This window comes from Toxorhynchites rutilus, chromosome 2 (genome assembly GCF_029784135.1).
Source record: "Toxorhynchites rutilus septentrionalis strain SRP chromosome 2, ASM2978413v1, whole genome shotgun sequence".
Lineage (NCBI taxonomy): Eukaryota > Metazoa > Arthropoda > Insecta > Diptera > Culicidae > Toxorhynchites > Toxorhynchites rutilus.
This window is the reverse complement of record NC_073745.1, coordinates 194561711-194573795: the sequence shown is the minus strand read 5'-3', so window position 1 is coordinate 194573795 and position 12085 is coordinate 194561711. Positions and strand designations below refer to the sequence as shown.

The 12085-nt window shown below is 43.4% G+C and overlaps 1 protein-coding gene across 3 annotated transcripts in view; it reads left to right on the top strand.

The window, feature by feature from the left end:
- Positions 1–5852: 5852 nt before the first annotated feature.
- The window catches only part of LOC129764719 (uncharacterized), a 49047-nt gene continuing 42814 nt past the window's right edge, over positions 5853–12085 (top strand). The window contains exons 1-2 of one of the 3 annotated variants that reach the window (XM_055764122.1): positions 5891–5968; positions 6085–6384. The gene's annotated coding sequence lies outside the window, so the exon portion shown is untranslated. The other 2 variants (XM_055764120.1, XM_055764123.1) reach the window with 2 other exon arrangements.

Genomic DNA, 12085 nt, shown 5'->3' with positions numbered 1-12085 from the left:
CTCGATCAGATCCGGACGAATTCTTACTTCACAGCGTAGTTTTTCCAGTCGAAGTCGTTGAAGTGGCTTCGTGAGAACGTCGGCCAACATGGACTCCGTTGGACAATACTCTATTTTAATGATCTCCTTCTCTTGCAGGTCGCGAACGAAGAAGAACTTGGTGTCGATGTGCTTGCTGCGTCGTTCGATTCGGTCGCCTTCCACCAACTTAATGCAACTTTGGTTGTCCTCAAATACAGTAATGGGACCATCGATGCCTACGCCGATTTCCTCCATCAAACGTTTGGTCCAGACGAGCTCCTGGCAGCCTTCAGCAAGCGCCACGAACTCCGCTTCAGTCGAACTTAGTGCAACGCACGTTTGCTTCCGCGAACCCCACGCAATTGGTCCACCTCCGAACATGATGAGAATACCGGAGTTCGACTTCCTGTCGCGAGAATCTCCGGCCCAGTCCGCATCCACAAACATCTTCAATCCACCGGTCGATGAACCTAGCTGCAGCTTGTGGTCACTGGTGGAATTCAAGTAGCGCAGGATCCTCTTGGCTTCAGTCCAATCCTGGCCGTTAGGGCAGCTGGACTTCTGCGCCAATATCGAGACACTCACCGCAATGTCCGGCCGTGTGTGCACTGCTACGTACAGGAGACCACCGATCAGACTCAAATAATCGTGGTTATTGGGTAACTGATCCATCTCCTCCTTCTGCTGTAGGTAGCTGATGTCGATAGGATTTTTCGATGGTTTCGCCTTGTCCAAGCCAAAACGTTGTGCCAATTTCCGGATGTACGAGGTCTGGTTGATCTTGAATCCGGACGCACTTCGTTCCACCTCCATTCCAAGGAAATGACGAACGTCTCCGAAATTCGTCACGTTGAAATGGGCTTGGAAACTCTGGAAGATACCCTTGAATTCCTTTTCCGTCTGCGTCACGACGATCATATCATCAACGTAGATGAGGATATACGACCACGTACCATTCTTCAGTTACACGTACAAGCATGGATCCGACGTCGTTGGCTGGAATCCCATGGCCTTGAAAACGGAATCCACTTTCCGGTTCCATACGCGCGCTGATTGCTTCAGGCCGTACAAACTCCTCCTCAAAAGGCAGACGGTTCGCTCATCACCCGTCGTGTACCCTTCCGGTTGCCGCATGTAAACGGTTTCTTCGAGTGTTCCGTTCAAATATGCGGTCTTGACGGCTTGACGATGGATCCCCTACGGCTTGCCATGGAAAGCAGAGCTCGGAAGGTTGTCTGCTTTGCCACCGGTGCGAAGACCTCATAATCGGTGCCGTACTTCTGGGTGAAGCCTTGTACAACGATTCTCGCCTTGTGCCGTACCACGTTTCCTTTCTCGTCCCGCTTGGTCTTGAACAGCCACTTGCATCCGACAGCCTTCTAGCCTGGCGGTAGTTGCACCAGTTCCCACGTTTGGTTCTCCAACAGCGCCCGAAATTCTTTGTCCATGGCGGCTTGCCACTGGAACGCCTCATCACTTCGTAACGCTTCCGCCGGAGTTTGAGGATCGCCGGTCTTCCTCGTCGCCCGTCGCTTGCTCACCGTGAGGCCTTGCTGGGCGGCATTCGGTCCAGCTTCGTTTTGTGGAACTGGGGAATTGTGGAACGGAAAGTTTTTGTTCGTGAAGACAAAGTCATGGTACTTGCCTGGAATCGCGCGCTCCCGACCACTGCGCCTCAACACCTGTGACTCGGGTGGATTTGAAGATTGTCGTGGAGGGAGCGCCGGAATTGTCACGTCAACAACGGTTTAATCGGATGATTCGCCAGCGCTTGTATCAACTTGCGAAAATAAATCCTCCTCGGAATCCGATGACTCCTTAGGATCCGACGACTCTTCATCGGTTGTCTCATGATCGTCAGGCTCGGCTGGTTCTTCAACATCCGGCTCGGTTGGTTCCACCGGTCTTGCTTCCGGAACGTCGTCAAGGAAATCGAGACTCACGAAATTCCGGACTTGAAGTTGCTGTCCGCTCGTAGCTGCAGGTTGCGTCTCGACTTGGGGTGACTCGTTGAGGAAAACTACATCCCGACTCTTGAAGACATTCTTCTTCACCGAATCGTACAACCGGTATGCCTTGGTCTGCTCATCGAAACCGACTAGGATGCACTCCTTCGATTTTACGTCCCACTTCTTCCGCTTTTGCTTCGGAACGTGCGACATCGCCTTCGAGCCGAATACACGAACATGGGAAAGATCAGGCTTGCGACCGGACCAGACCTCCTCCGGTGTCAGCTTGTGACCTTTGGTAGGGGAACGGTTGATGACGTACGTCGAAGCTGCTACCGCTTCCGCTCAGAACGACTTCGGTTTTTTCGCCTCGAACAGCATGCACCTAGCTCGCTCAACGACGGTTCTGTTGACTCGCTCGGCCAACCCATTTTGTTCAGGAGAGTACTCGGTGGACGTTTGGTGTACAATCCCTGCATCGGCAAGGCGTTTCTGAAACGATCGGTTAGTATACTCCTTACCATTGTCGCTGCGAAGAACTTTCAGCTTGAACCCGGTCTGCCTCTCAGCTAGGGCTCGGAACTGGTTGAATGCATGTAGGACCTCAGCTTCGGATTTCGTCTCCAGGAAATAGATGAATATCCGCCGTGTCCAGTCGTTCACGAACGACACGTAATACCGGCTTCCGCCGATTGACTCTTCTTCCATCGGTCCGCATATGTCCGTGTGGACAAGCTCCAGGACGCCTTTGGCACGATGACCGTTCTTCGGAAATGGTAGACGGGTTTGCTTACCCATGGCACATACTGTACAGTTGTCCATTTTCGTTTCCTTGAACTCCATCCCGGTGGCTAGCCCATTCTTCAGTAGCTTCAGGCTATGGACGTTGATATGACCCATTCTCCTGTGCCAAACGTTCAAATCGGCTGCCGTGGATGCGAGCGACAACGCGCTCTGCTCGTCACCCTCTTCGAATCGGAACAATCCACTCTTCAAGTCATGTATCCCGGTAGCTATCACCTCACCATCCGGATCAATCACCTTCACGCCTTGGGTGCTGAACCGCACTTCGTGACCATGGCGAACGATCTGACTCACCGACAGAAGATTGTTGGACATCGTTCACGTCGATGGGGGGACTCTCAGGACTGCACTTAGCTGAAAGTTTGACGACACCCGTGGAAACAATCTTCATCATTTGTTTGTCGGCTGCCATGACAACGCCACTCGCCGGTTTTTCACCATGTAGCAGGCTTCGATCCTTGGTGAAGTGGTCTGATGCTCCCGAATCAAACACCCAGCCATCGTTGCTATGGTAATCGCTGGTTGTTAGTACCGTGCAAAACGCCGACCCTTTTTTCGTCTCGTTTTTCACATTGCACTCCCTGGCGATGTGTCCGTATCGATGACAACGCTTGCATTTTGGACCTTTTGGCTGCTCAGCTGACCGTCCTTCGGCTGCACCTTGCTTCGGTTTTGATGGAAACGGTTTTCGTCCAACGAACGCCGTCTGGTCCTTGGAAAATTGGACTTCCTGGAGCAGCTTCGTCTTGATGCTGTCGCCGGTGATCGGGGTGCCGGAATTTTCCAGCGCCATGATCATTGGCTTGTACTCCTCCGGAAGGCCCGCAAGCAGTAGGGAACCGACCCACTCCTCGGAAATGTCGAAACCAACTCCCCGAAAGCTATGAGCGGTGGAAATGATCTCCGTCACATACTTGTCCACCGTGCCGCACGACGAGAGGGTGGTGGTGATGAGCTTCCTGAGCAGTCCCACGCGGCGGGTTAGTCCGGTGTCCTCGAAAGCTGCTTCAAGCTTCGCCCATACCTCACGGGCCGTCGGTGCGTCCTTCACGTGAATGTAATTGACGGGATCCAAGAGCAAAATGATTTTCGCTCGTGCTCTTCTGCATTTCCGCTGGTCCACCGCTGGCAGCGTTCCGTCCGCGTTCGGAATCGGCTTCACGGCTTCCCACAGCTCCTCCAGCTCCAGGTACGTCTCCACCGCGAATTTCCACGTTGGCCAATTCTCTCGGCCGCTCAGACGCTCGATCGGCGGAAGACTTGAAAGGTTCTGCTGGACTTGTTGCGGGATCGCTTGACCATCACCAGCTCCGGTAGACATCTTGCGAAAAAATCTTGAAGAATAACTGGGCTCACAACCTATTAAATTAGGCAGTAAAACGTTCTACTCTTTTCAGTGGTTGAAACAGAAGTGAAAAATTTTTATTTCCTAATTTATTACATGGTTGCTGTGTTTGAATCTTCGGTCTGAACGCCTACTACTTCTAACAATATTCAATAAACGAAAATATATGCATAAAAAACGATTTGAAAAATTTTTTTGGCTCGATTATATATTAGGCTGTCAAAACAGTCCTGCGGTATTTCCGCGAGGTGTCGTTGTAAGCGCGTTGTGTTCATTGTATTCATTGTATCGAGTTATACTATAGCTTGTTGGAAAGGTATTTTTGCGCGCTATAATATAGTCCTTGACAGTGTTCTGTTTGATTAAGTCATTCGTGAGTTATAGTGTCGCAAATATGGAGCAAAATAAAGAGAAAATCCGACATATTTTACAGTACTACTATGACAAAGGCAAAAATGCATCTCAAGCTGCCAATAAAATTTGTGCAGTTTATGGACCCGATACAGTTTCCATTTCCACCGCACAACGATGGTTTCAACGTTTTCGTTCTGGTGTAGAGGTCGTCGAAGATGCGCCACGCTCCGGAAAGCCTGTCGTCGAAAATTGCGACAAAATCGCTGAATTAGCCGAGAAAGACTGGCATAGTAGCAGCCGTAGCATCGGCCAAGAGCTGGGGATAAGTCATCAAACCGTTATTAACCATTTGAAGAAGCTTGGATTCACAAAGAAGCTCGATGTATGGGTGCCACACACGTTGACGCAAAAAAACATCTTTGACCGTATCGACGCATGTGAATCGCTGCTGAATCGCAACAGAATCGACCCGTTTCTGAAGCGGATGGTGACTGGCGATGAAAAGTGGGTCACTTACGACAACGTGAAGCGCAAACGGTCGTGGTCGAAGCCCGCTGAAGCGGCTCAGACGGTGGCCAAGCCCTCATTAACGGCCAGGAAGGTTCTGCTGTGTGTTTGGTGGAATTGTCAAGGAATAATCTATTATGAGCGGCTTCCCTATGGCCAAACACTCAATTCGGACCTGTACTGCCAACAACTGGACCGCTTGAAGGTAGCACTCATGAAGAAGAGGCCATCTTTGATAAACAGAGGCCGCATTGTCTTCCATCAGGACAACGCCAGGCCATACACTTCTTTGGTGACGCGCCAGAAGCTCCGGGAGCTCGGATGGGAGGTTCTTTTGCATCCGCCGTATAGTCCGGACTTTGCACCAAGTGACTACCACCTGTTTTTGTCCATGACGAATGAGCTAGGTAGTCAGAAGTTAGCCACAAAAGAGGCCTGTGAAAATTGGCTATCCGAGTTTTTTGCCAATAAGGAAGCGAGCTTCTATAACAGGGATATTATGAAGCTGGCATCTCGTTGGGAATAAGTCATCGAACAAAACGGCGCATATTTGACCTAAAACAGATGATTGTAACTAATTTTATGAACAAATGAAAATTCAAAAAAAATACCGCAGGACTTTTTTGACAGCCTAATATTTTGATTATATACAGTATATATATAGTGAAAATAAATCCAAAACAGTATATAATTGAGTCCGCTATGTATTTCTACAACCAAAACTATGGAAATGAACGCGCAGTGTATCATCGCCAATTGTTTTGGTTGAGTGTAACAGCGGCTTCAGCTCAGTGTGCTGTCACTTCACAGTTATTTTTTTTTATTTGCGCAAGGGCTTTACTGTACCTCAGGTAAATCTCGCGATCACACAATCTGTCAAAGATTTTCCAAATAATCGATTTGTCGCTCACGTCGTGCGGGTGGTTTTATGCGAAGTGATATTTTTCGTGAAATCGTAAAATTATCAAATCATACCGGATACGAGGGTGTTGGTATTCAGTACTCTAAACAGTGGTTTATCTATTGGTGCTTCAGTTTAGTGCATAATCCACATACTTCAGGTAAAATTTTGCGTTTTATCAAAAGTTGGTTTTCTTTTTGTAGACTGAGTCATTAGCATCTGGTTTGCGGAAATGTTGTGTATAGTATAGGTGTTAACGTTAACGGGAGACAAACCCAAGACTCGAGTATGTTGTGAAGATAACCAAAAGTGAAAAGTGAAATCATAGACGGAGAGGTTTTTGCTGCCTCAGATAAGATTCGCATGGATTATGTCGGTGTTTTGTCTGTATGTGCTAAAATGAATTGGATATAGTGGACTTTCGCAGCCGGTGTTGTTGATTGCGGTCTAATCGGACGGAATCGATTGCTGCCTGAATGGAGCAAACCATTATGTCACCAAAGGTACAAGGGAGTAGCCAAACCAAATTGCGACTGCAATTATTGATTGATTTTGGCCTACGTACTATAAACTGCGGGAATGAGTGCTAACACCTCTAATCCAGTGGATTCTGCAGCGGAGAATCTGAATGCTTTCAATTGCCGATTGTTGTTTGAATTATTTGTTTGATTCTATTCTGCAGGGGATTGTTTATTTGTTTACCTGCAAGAAAAAATCGATTGAAATGATTGTATGACAACATCAGAAATGACACTACTATTCCAATTTCGACAGTAATGCTAAAGAAACTCAACATAAATTTATCAGCTAAACATACACGGAAACCCCGATTTTTTTGTCTTTTAACTAGTTTTTCTTTTAGTTTTTTAAAAAGACTACATTTATGAATGTTCATACGTATTTAAATCACTCCTATTGCGTATTTTCAAATTGTGGTGAATGCTATTTTAATTATAGTTTTCGGCTAATTACGTTTCCAAAGATGACACGGATAAGGAGTGCAACAATTTCTGTAATTTCTGTCTGCCTCGTTATCAAGACCGGTGGTTTTTAGCAAGCACAGCCATGTGGTTTGACTTTTTCTGGGTTTAGCGAACAGCATGTGTTCTAAAGTAAAAAGTAATATAAAGTAAAAAAGTAATGAGTAAAAAGTAGTATAGAGTAAAAGTAATATAAAGTTTCGTAAGAATCCGTGTAATAGTTTTTTTTAGTCAGGTGACAGTGTGATTGTTTTTTCAAATTCAACAAAACATTCTATGAAACGCTTACCTTGAAAAAACAAGTGATATATGCAATTATATATGCATATCAAATAATGTGATGAAGTGAATGATAATAATCAATATGTAAGAAGATCGATATTAGTAATAATTCAAGAGTCCAATCAAATGTAGCTGTAGAACTACTGGGAGTAAAATTGAAGTACTTATTTATTGCTATATCGCGGTTATATTTTTGGGCCCTGAATAGACACAGTTCTCACAGTTTGTAATGTACCAATTTTATTGATGCACAAAAACTCAAACCAACTCAACTATCGAAATCTGCATCTGACCTACCGGCTCTGTGCCGAATCTACAAAATGTTTCTAAACTTCTCGACATTAGGCAGATCGCCACTTCTGTTCTAGTTTTAAAGTGTCTGTGTCGAAGTTTTCTAACAGGTTTCTTGCAGGAAATTTCATGTCGGTGAAGATACCAATAAAAAGATACCAATAAAAAGATACCCATAACTTCTAATTACAACTGACATTTTTTGTAACCGATGAAATGACAGTTTTATCACTTGCATTAAAAGCAAACCATCCTACGAGAATATTCTGAGGTGGTAGAGTCTTGGAATTGACCCATCTGGTTTTGCGAACAATTTGAAATTTCAAGAAATTCACGAAAATGGACAAGTCATAAGGCTAATATTTTTTAGAGGCGATGGAATGACATTTTTTTTCATTTGAATTAGAAGCACACCATACAACGAAAATATTTTGAGGTGGTGGAGTCTTGGAATTGACCCATCTGGTCATGGGAACCATTTGAAATTTCAAGAAATTTACGAAAATGGACAAGTCCTGAGACTAAAATTTTTTGGAGGCGATGGAATGGCATTTTTTTCATTTGAATTAGAAGCTCACCATCTTCCGAGAATATTTTGAGGTGGTGGAGTCTTGGAATTGACCCATCTGGTCATGGGAACCATTTGAAATTTCAAGAAATTTACGAAAAAGGTCAAGTCCTAGGGCAAATAATTTTTGAAGCTGATGGAATGACATTTTTTTTCATTTGAATTAGAAGCACACCATCCTACGAGAATACTTTGAGATGGTGGAGTCTTGGAATTGACCAATCTGGTAATGGGAACCATTTGAAATTTCAAGAAATTTAAGAAAATGGTCAAGTCCTAAGGCAAATAATTTTTGGAGCTGATGGAATGACAATTTTTTCATTTTAATTAGACACACGAGTCTTTCCATTAGTCATGGCGGTGGTTGTTGGTTAAAATCATCGTTTTTGAATATGAATGGCGGCATCAAAAATCGATCGTCCAAAACAAAAAAGTCAGCTTAAGTCCAGGGTACGTTTATGAAAAGGTAGTCTGGACTGACTAGTGTATCAGTAACAGTGAGGCTGTGACATGTTAGCTTTGCAAGTATCATGGAGCGGTATAATGAATTTATCTAAATAAGTTTATTTCTTTAGTATTTTAGCTAAATGTACATATTTATTCATTGCTGCGTAAAGATAATCTATTTAGATCAAAACCTATGGTAAATTGTGGTTCGGTAATTCAGAGTTTAGCTTCCTGAAGCTCTCCTATACCTCCTACTGCAGTGCTTGAATTAAGCTTTCAGAATTAGCAGCATCACTAGGTTTTTCATTAGAGATGTTGATAGTGCTGCTCCCGATTTCATTTGACGAAATATCCCTCTCGGGATAGTCGGATATCCCTCCGCGGATATTATGGATGATTTAGGATTTTTTACTCTTGCTTAATGTCAATCAAGACCTTTCGGCGAACCGTCGGTTTTGATTTCCCGAGGCATGAGAATCGTTGGCCTTTCTGACGGTAGGAACAGCTAAAAATAAACATTTTTGTGTAATAATTGTAACTATAATATGGATTTGTTCAAATTTACCTGTTTGTATCAGTTTTCGACAATATTGTACTTCCAAGCCATCGATATGAATGAAACAATGTGGACTGAAGTAAAGCGAGCAAATGTACATGTGTTAAGTATTGCTGTTTAGGTCCTGTCCAAAGAATCGAAGCCATTTCTTCCGAATAGTCACATCCCTTGGGGATCGATGGAATGATAATTTGTGGGATATGTTTTCATAATTCGAGTTGGACTCGAGCCAGGGTATCAACGGCTAAACATTCACGCATCCGATCCATAGAGTTATCTGAAAATAGAAATATTTTATATATATTCCTTCGCAGTCGGGCCGCCGTAAAAAGACCACTTTAAAAAGCAACACAGAAACAACACATCCTGAGTACTAGTTCCGTTATTTTAAATTTAATGGTTCACTAACTCCTCTATCTCACGTATTATTGACATATTTTCAAATAAAATGCAGCAAAACACGTAATATTCGCAACAAAAAAAAAACACTTGTTATGCATTGCTTTGCAATCGCTGCTTTCCGTCAAAGCTAAGATGTCATAGTTGAGAGTGTATAAGTGAATCGTGTCGGACACACTTCGAGTCCAGGATACCTTCTCATAAACGTACCCTGGCTTAAGTCGACCAATGAATTTGCTCTGGTGGCTAATGAGCCGCGGCTAAAATGTAAATCAGCTTACATCTTTGGACCAAATATTACATCGGTCAATGAAAAAATATTTAAAAAAAATCATTTTTTAGTCGAATAAACTAAGTTTCTCTAAAATTTAGCCGACTAATCGTATAGTCGAGTTATAGATTTTCTTAGTCGAGCCGGTTAGCCCCCGATTCCAAAACGTGATTAACCTAATTCAAAATATTGTTTTAAGTTTTATTGTAAAATCTCATCACATTCTCATGATGATGATGGCCCACCTCATACCCCTATAAAGGTTTGAGAAGGACGATTTATCTTACAGATAATATTTAAGTTTAAAGATATCAAGAGATCAGTATCATAAAAAACAGCGAACTGGATCTGTTGCAGGCATAAATATCTATTATTTAATAGAACAGTACAAATAGGCCCAAACTGCGAAAAAACAAACAATGTTTCTATCCATATTGACATTGACATAGTCATAGTCTCAACTTCAGGGCCAATGTTTTTTCTAAGGGATGTCAAGAAAATTTCCAACCCGGGAAGATCCTTGACTGATTGGGAATTGAACCCAATATCTAAATGACGGTGAAGATAATACCAATAACTTTTTTTTTTTCAGCATATGACAATTTTGACGTAGGACTACGTCTAACCGGAAGATATAGGGGGTGAAATGAAAATCTAGGCACTGAACAAGTAGAAAAAAATGCAAGATTTGGAACGCTTATAACTCGAGCATTTCTCAATAGATCGCAAAGGTTTTTGCATCAATTGATAGGAAATATATCTACGCATCTATCATAACGAATAACATTTCATTTTTGTTGAGATAAATAATTGAATAATTGTGAAATATCAAGCATTGTTCAAATGCACTATGTGCCCATTTTTGATTGGTCCATTTTGTGCTCCTCAAATCGTACCGACCAAAACGGGCCACCAGAGCAGCAGAGAAATAGAATGAAGCACGATTGGAAAGAAAAAGAATGAACGAAACATTGGTCGCAGTCTCACACATGCGTAATTCTCGAGCCAGCCAGTCAGCTTAAAAATCCCCGCTCCGCTGCCGTAACGATCATTCTTTGTGTGGACACCGACTGGACAACATCGTTGCTGCACGAGCTGGACGGCAAGGGATCGAGTGCCTTTCTCAAGGTAAGAGGGTGGAGGTGGTAGCGCTGGAGTAGAGTAGAGTAGAGTTTTCAAAGGGCCTTTCTCAAGGCTAGAGACGAATGAACTGAAAAAGTTTAAAGTCTACAATACAATACCTTCCTTCCTTCCGTAACGATCATTTTCATCCAAACCGTACACCACATCGTTTCGCATCACATCACATCAACAAACCAATACAAGCAGCCATGGTTGGATATGGCAAAGGAGGAAAAGTGAAGGGAAAGGCAAAATCCCGCTCGAACCGTGTTAGTCTGGAGTTCCCCGCAAGGGTAGCTAGGCCGAGCGCGTTAGTACCAGTGCACCAGTCCACCTAGCCGGCGTTATATAGTTTCGGCCGCCGAAGTGGCAAATCTGCTCGTGACGATAAGAAAACCCACATTCAGAACAGAACACATTCGGTTCGGTGATCAAGACAACAACAGGCAGTTGCAGCGAGTGGCGAGTGGCAAACGAAATCGCAAAACGACAGCAGGTAGCGGAAGAAAAAAGTTTGTTCTTTATACAATCTGCTTTGGTGGCAAAACCAGAACAAGGCGGCATCGAGGGCGTTCGAAATGGTTTTTTTTCAAAACCACGAGTACTAAGTTTTCTAAATTGGAACCATTCCATAAAACACGGCGCTTATCAGGGCCATTAAACCTTTCAAAAAAGAGTTTACGAAATACAGTTCAATGCATTCTAAAATAATATCCAAAATAATAATAAAACACAAATTGATTTTTTCATAATTTGATTGCCAGGATCTGATGAGTATGTGAATTTGGAAGTTGTTCTGAGCTTATTGATAGTTGGGGATTTTCCTGATTATTCAATTTTCACCAATTCTTAAATTGTTTCCAGATTGAAAGTACAGTAATTTACAATTAGTTCGAAATTTAGCTAATTGGACGGACCTGTAATGCGACATATTTAGTTGGACATTTTTGTAAACATAGAGATCCAAATTATGACCCCATATTGAAAGTCGACACTGTACCACTGTCATCGCAAATGTTCAATTACAGGTTAAAATCGCCTCCAATGCGACACTGAGTGGTGCTTCGGCACGTCGCATTGAATGTAATTTACTGTACAACATGTCACAAGCTGGATGGGAAGAAATTTTCCAACTGTGAAAGCTGTGGCGAGCGGCAACAAATCGCTAAACAGGAAGGTTTAGCCGAACAAAATGGGGATATCGAGTGATAACAAAACAATAAACCCTTTAGATTAAAGATGATTTTGTGGTCCTGAAAAGGACCCTTTTTAGGGTTTGCTTCCGGAT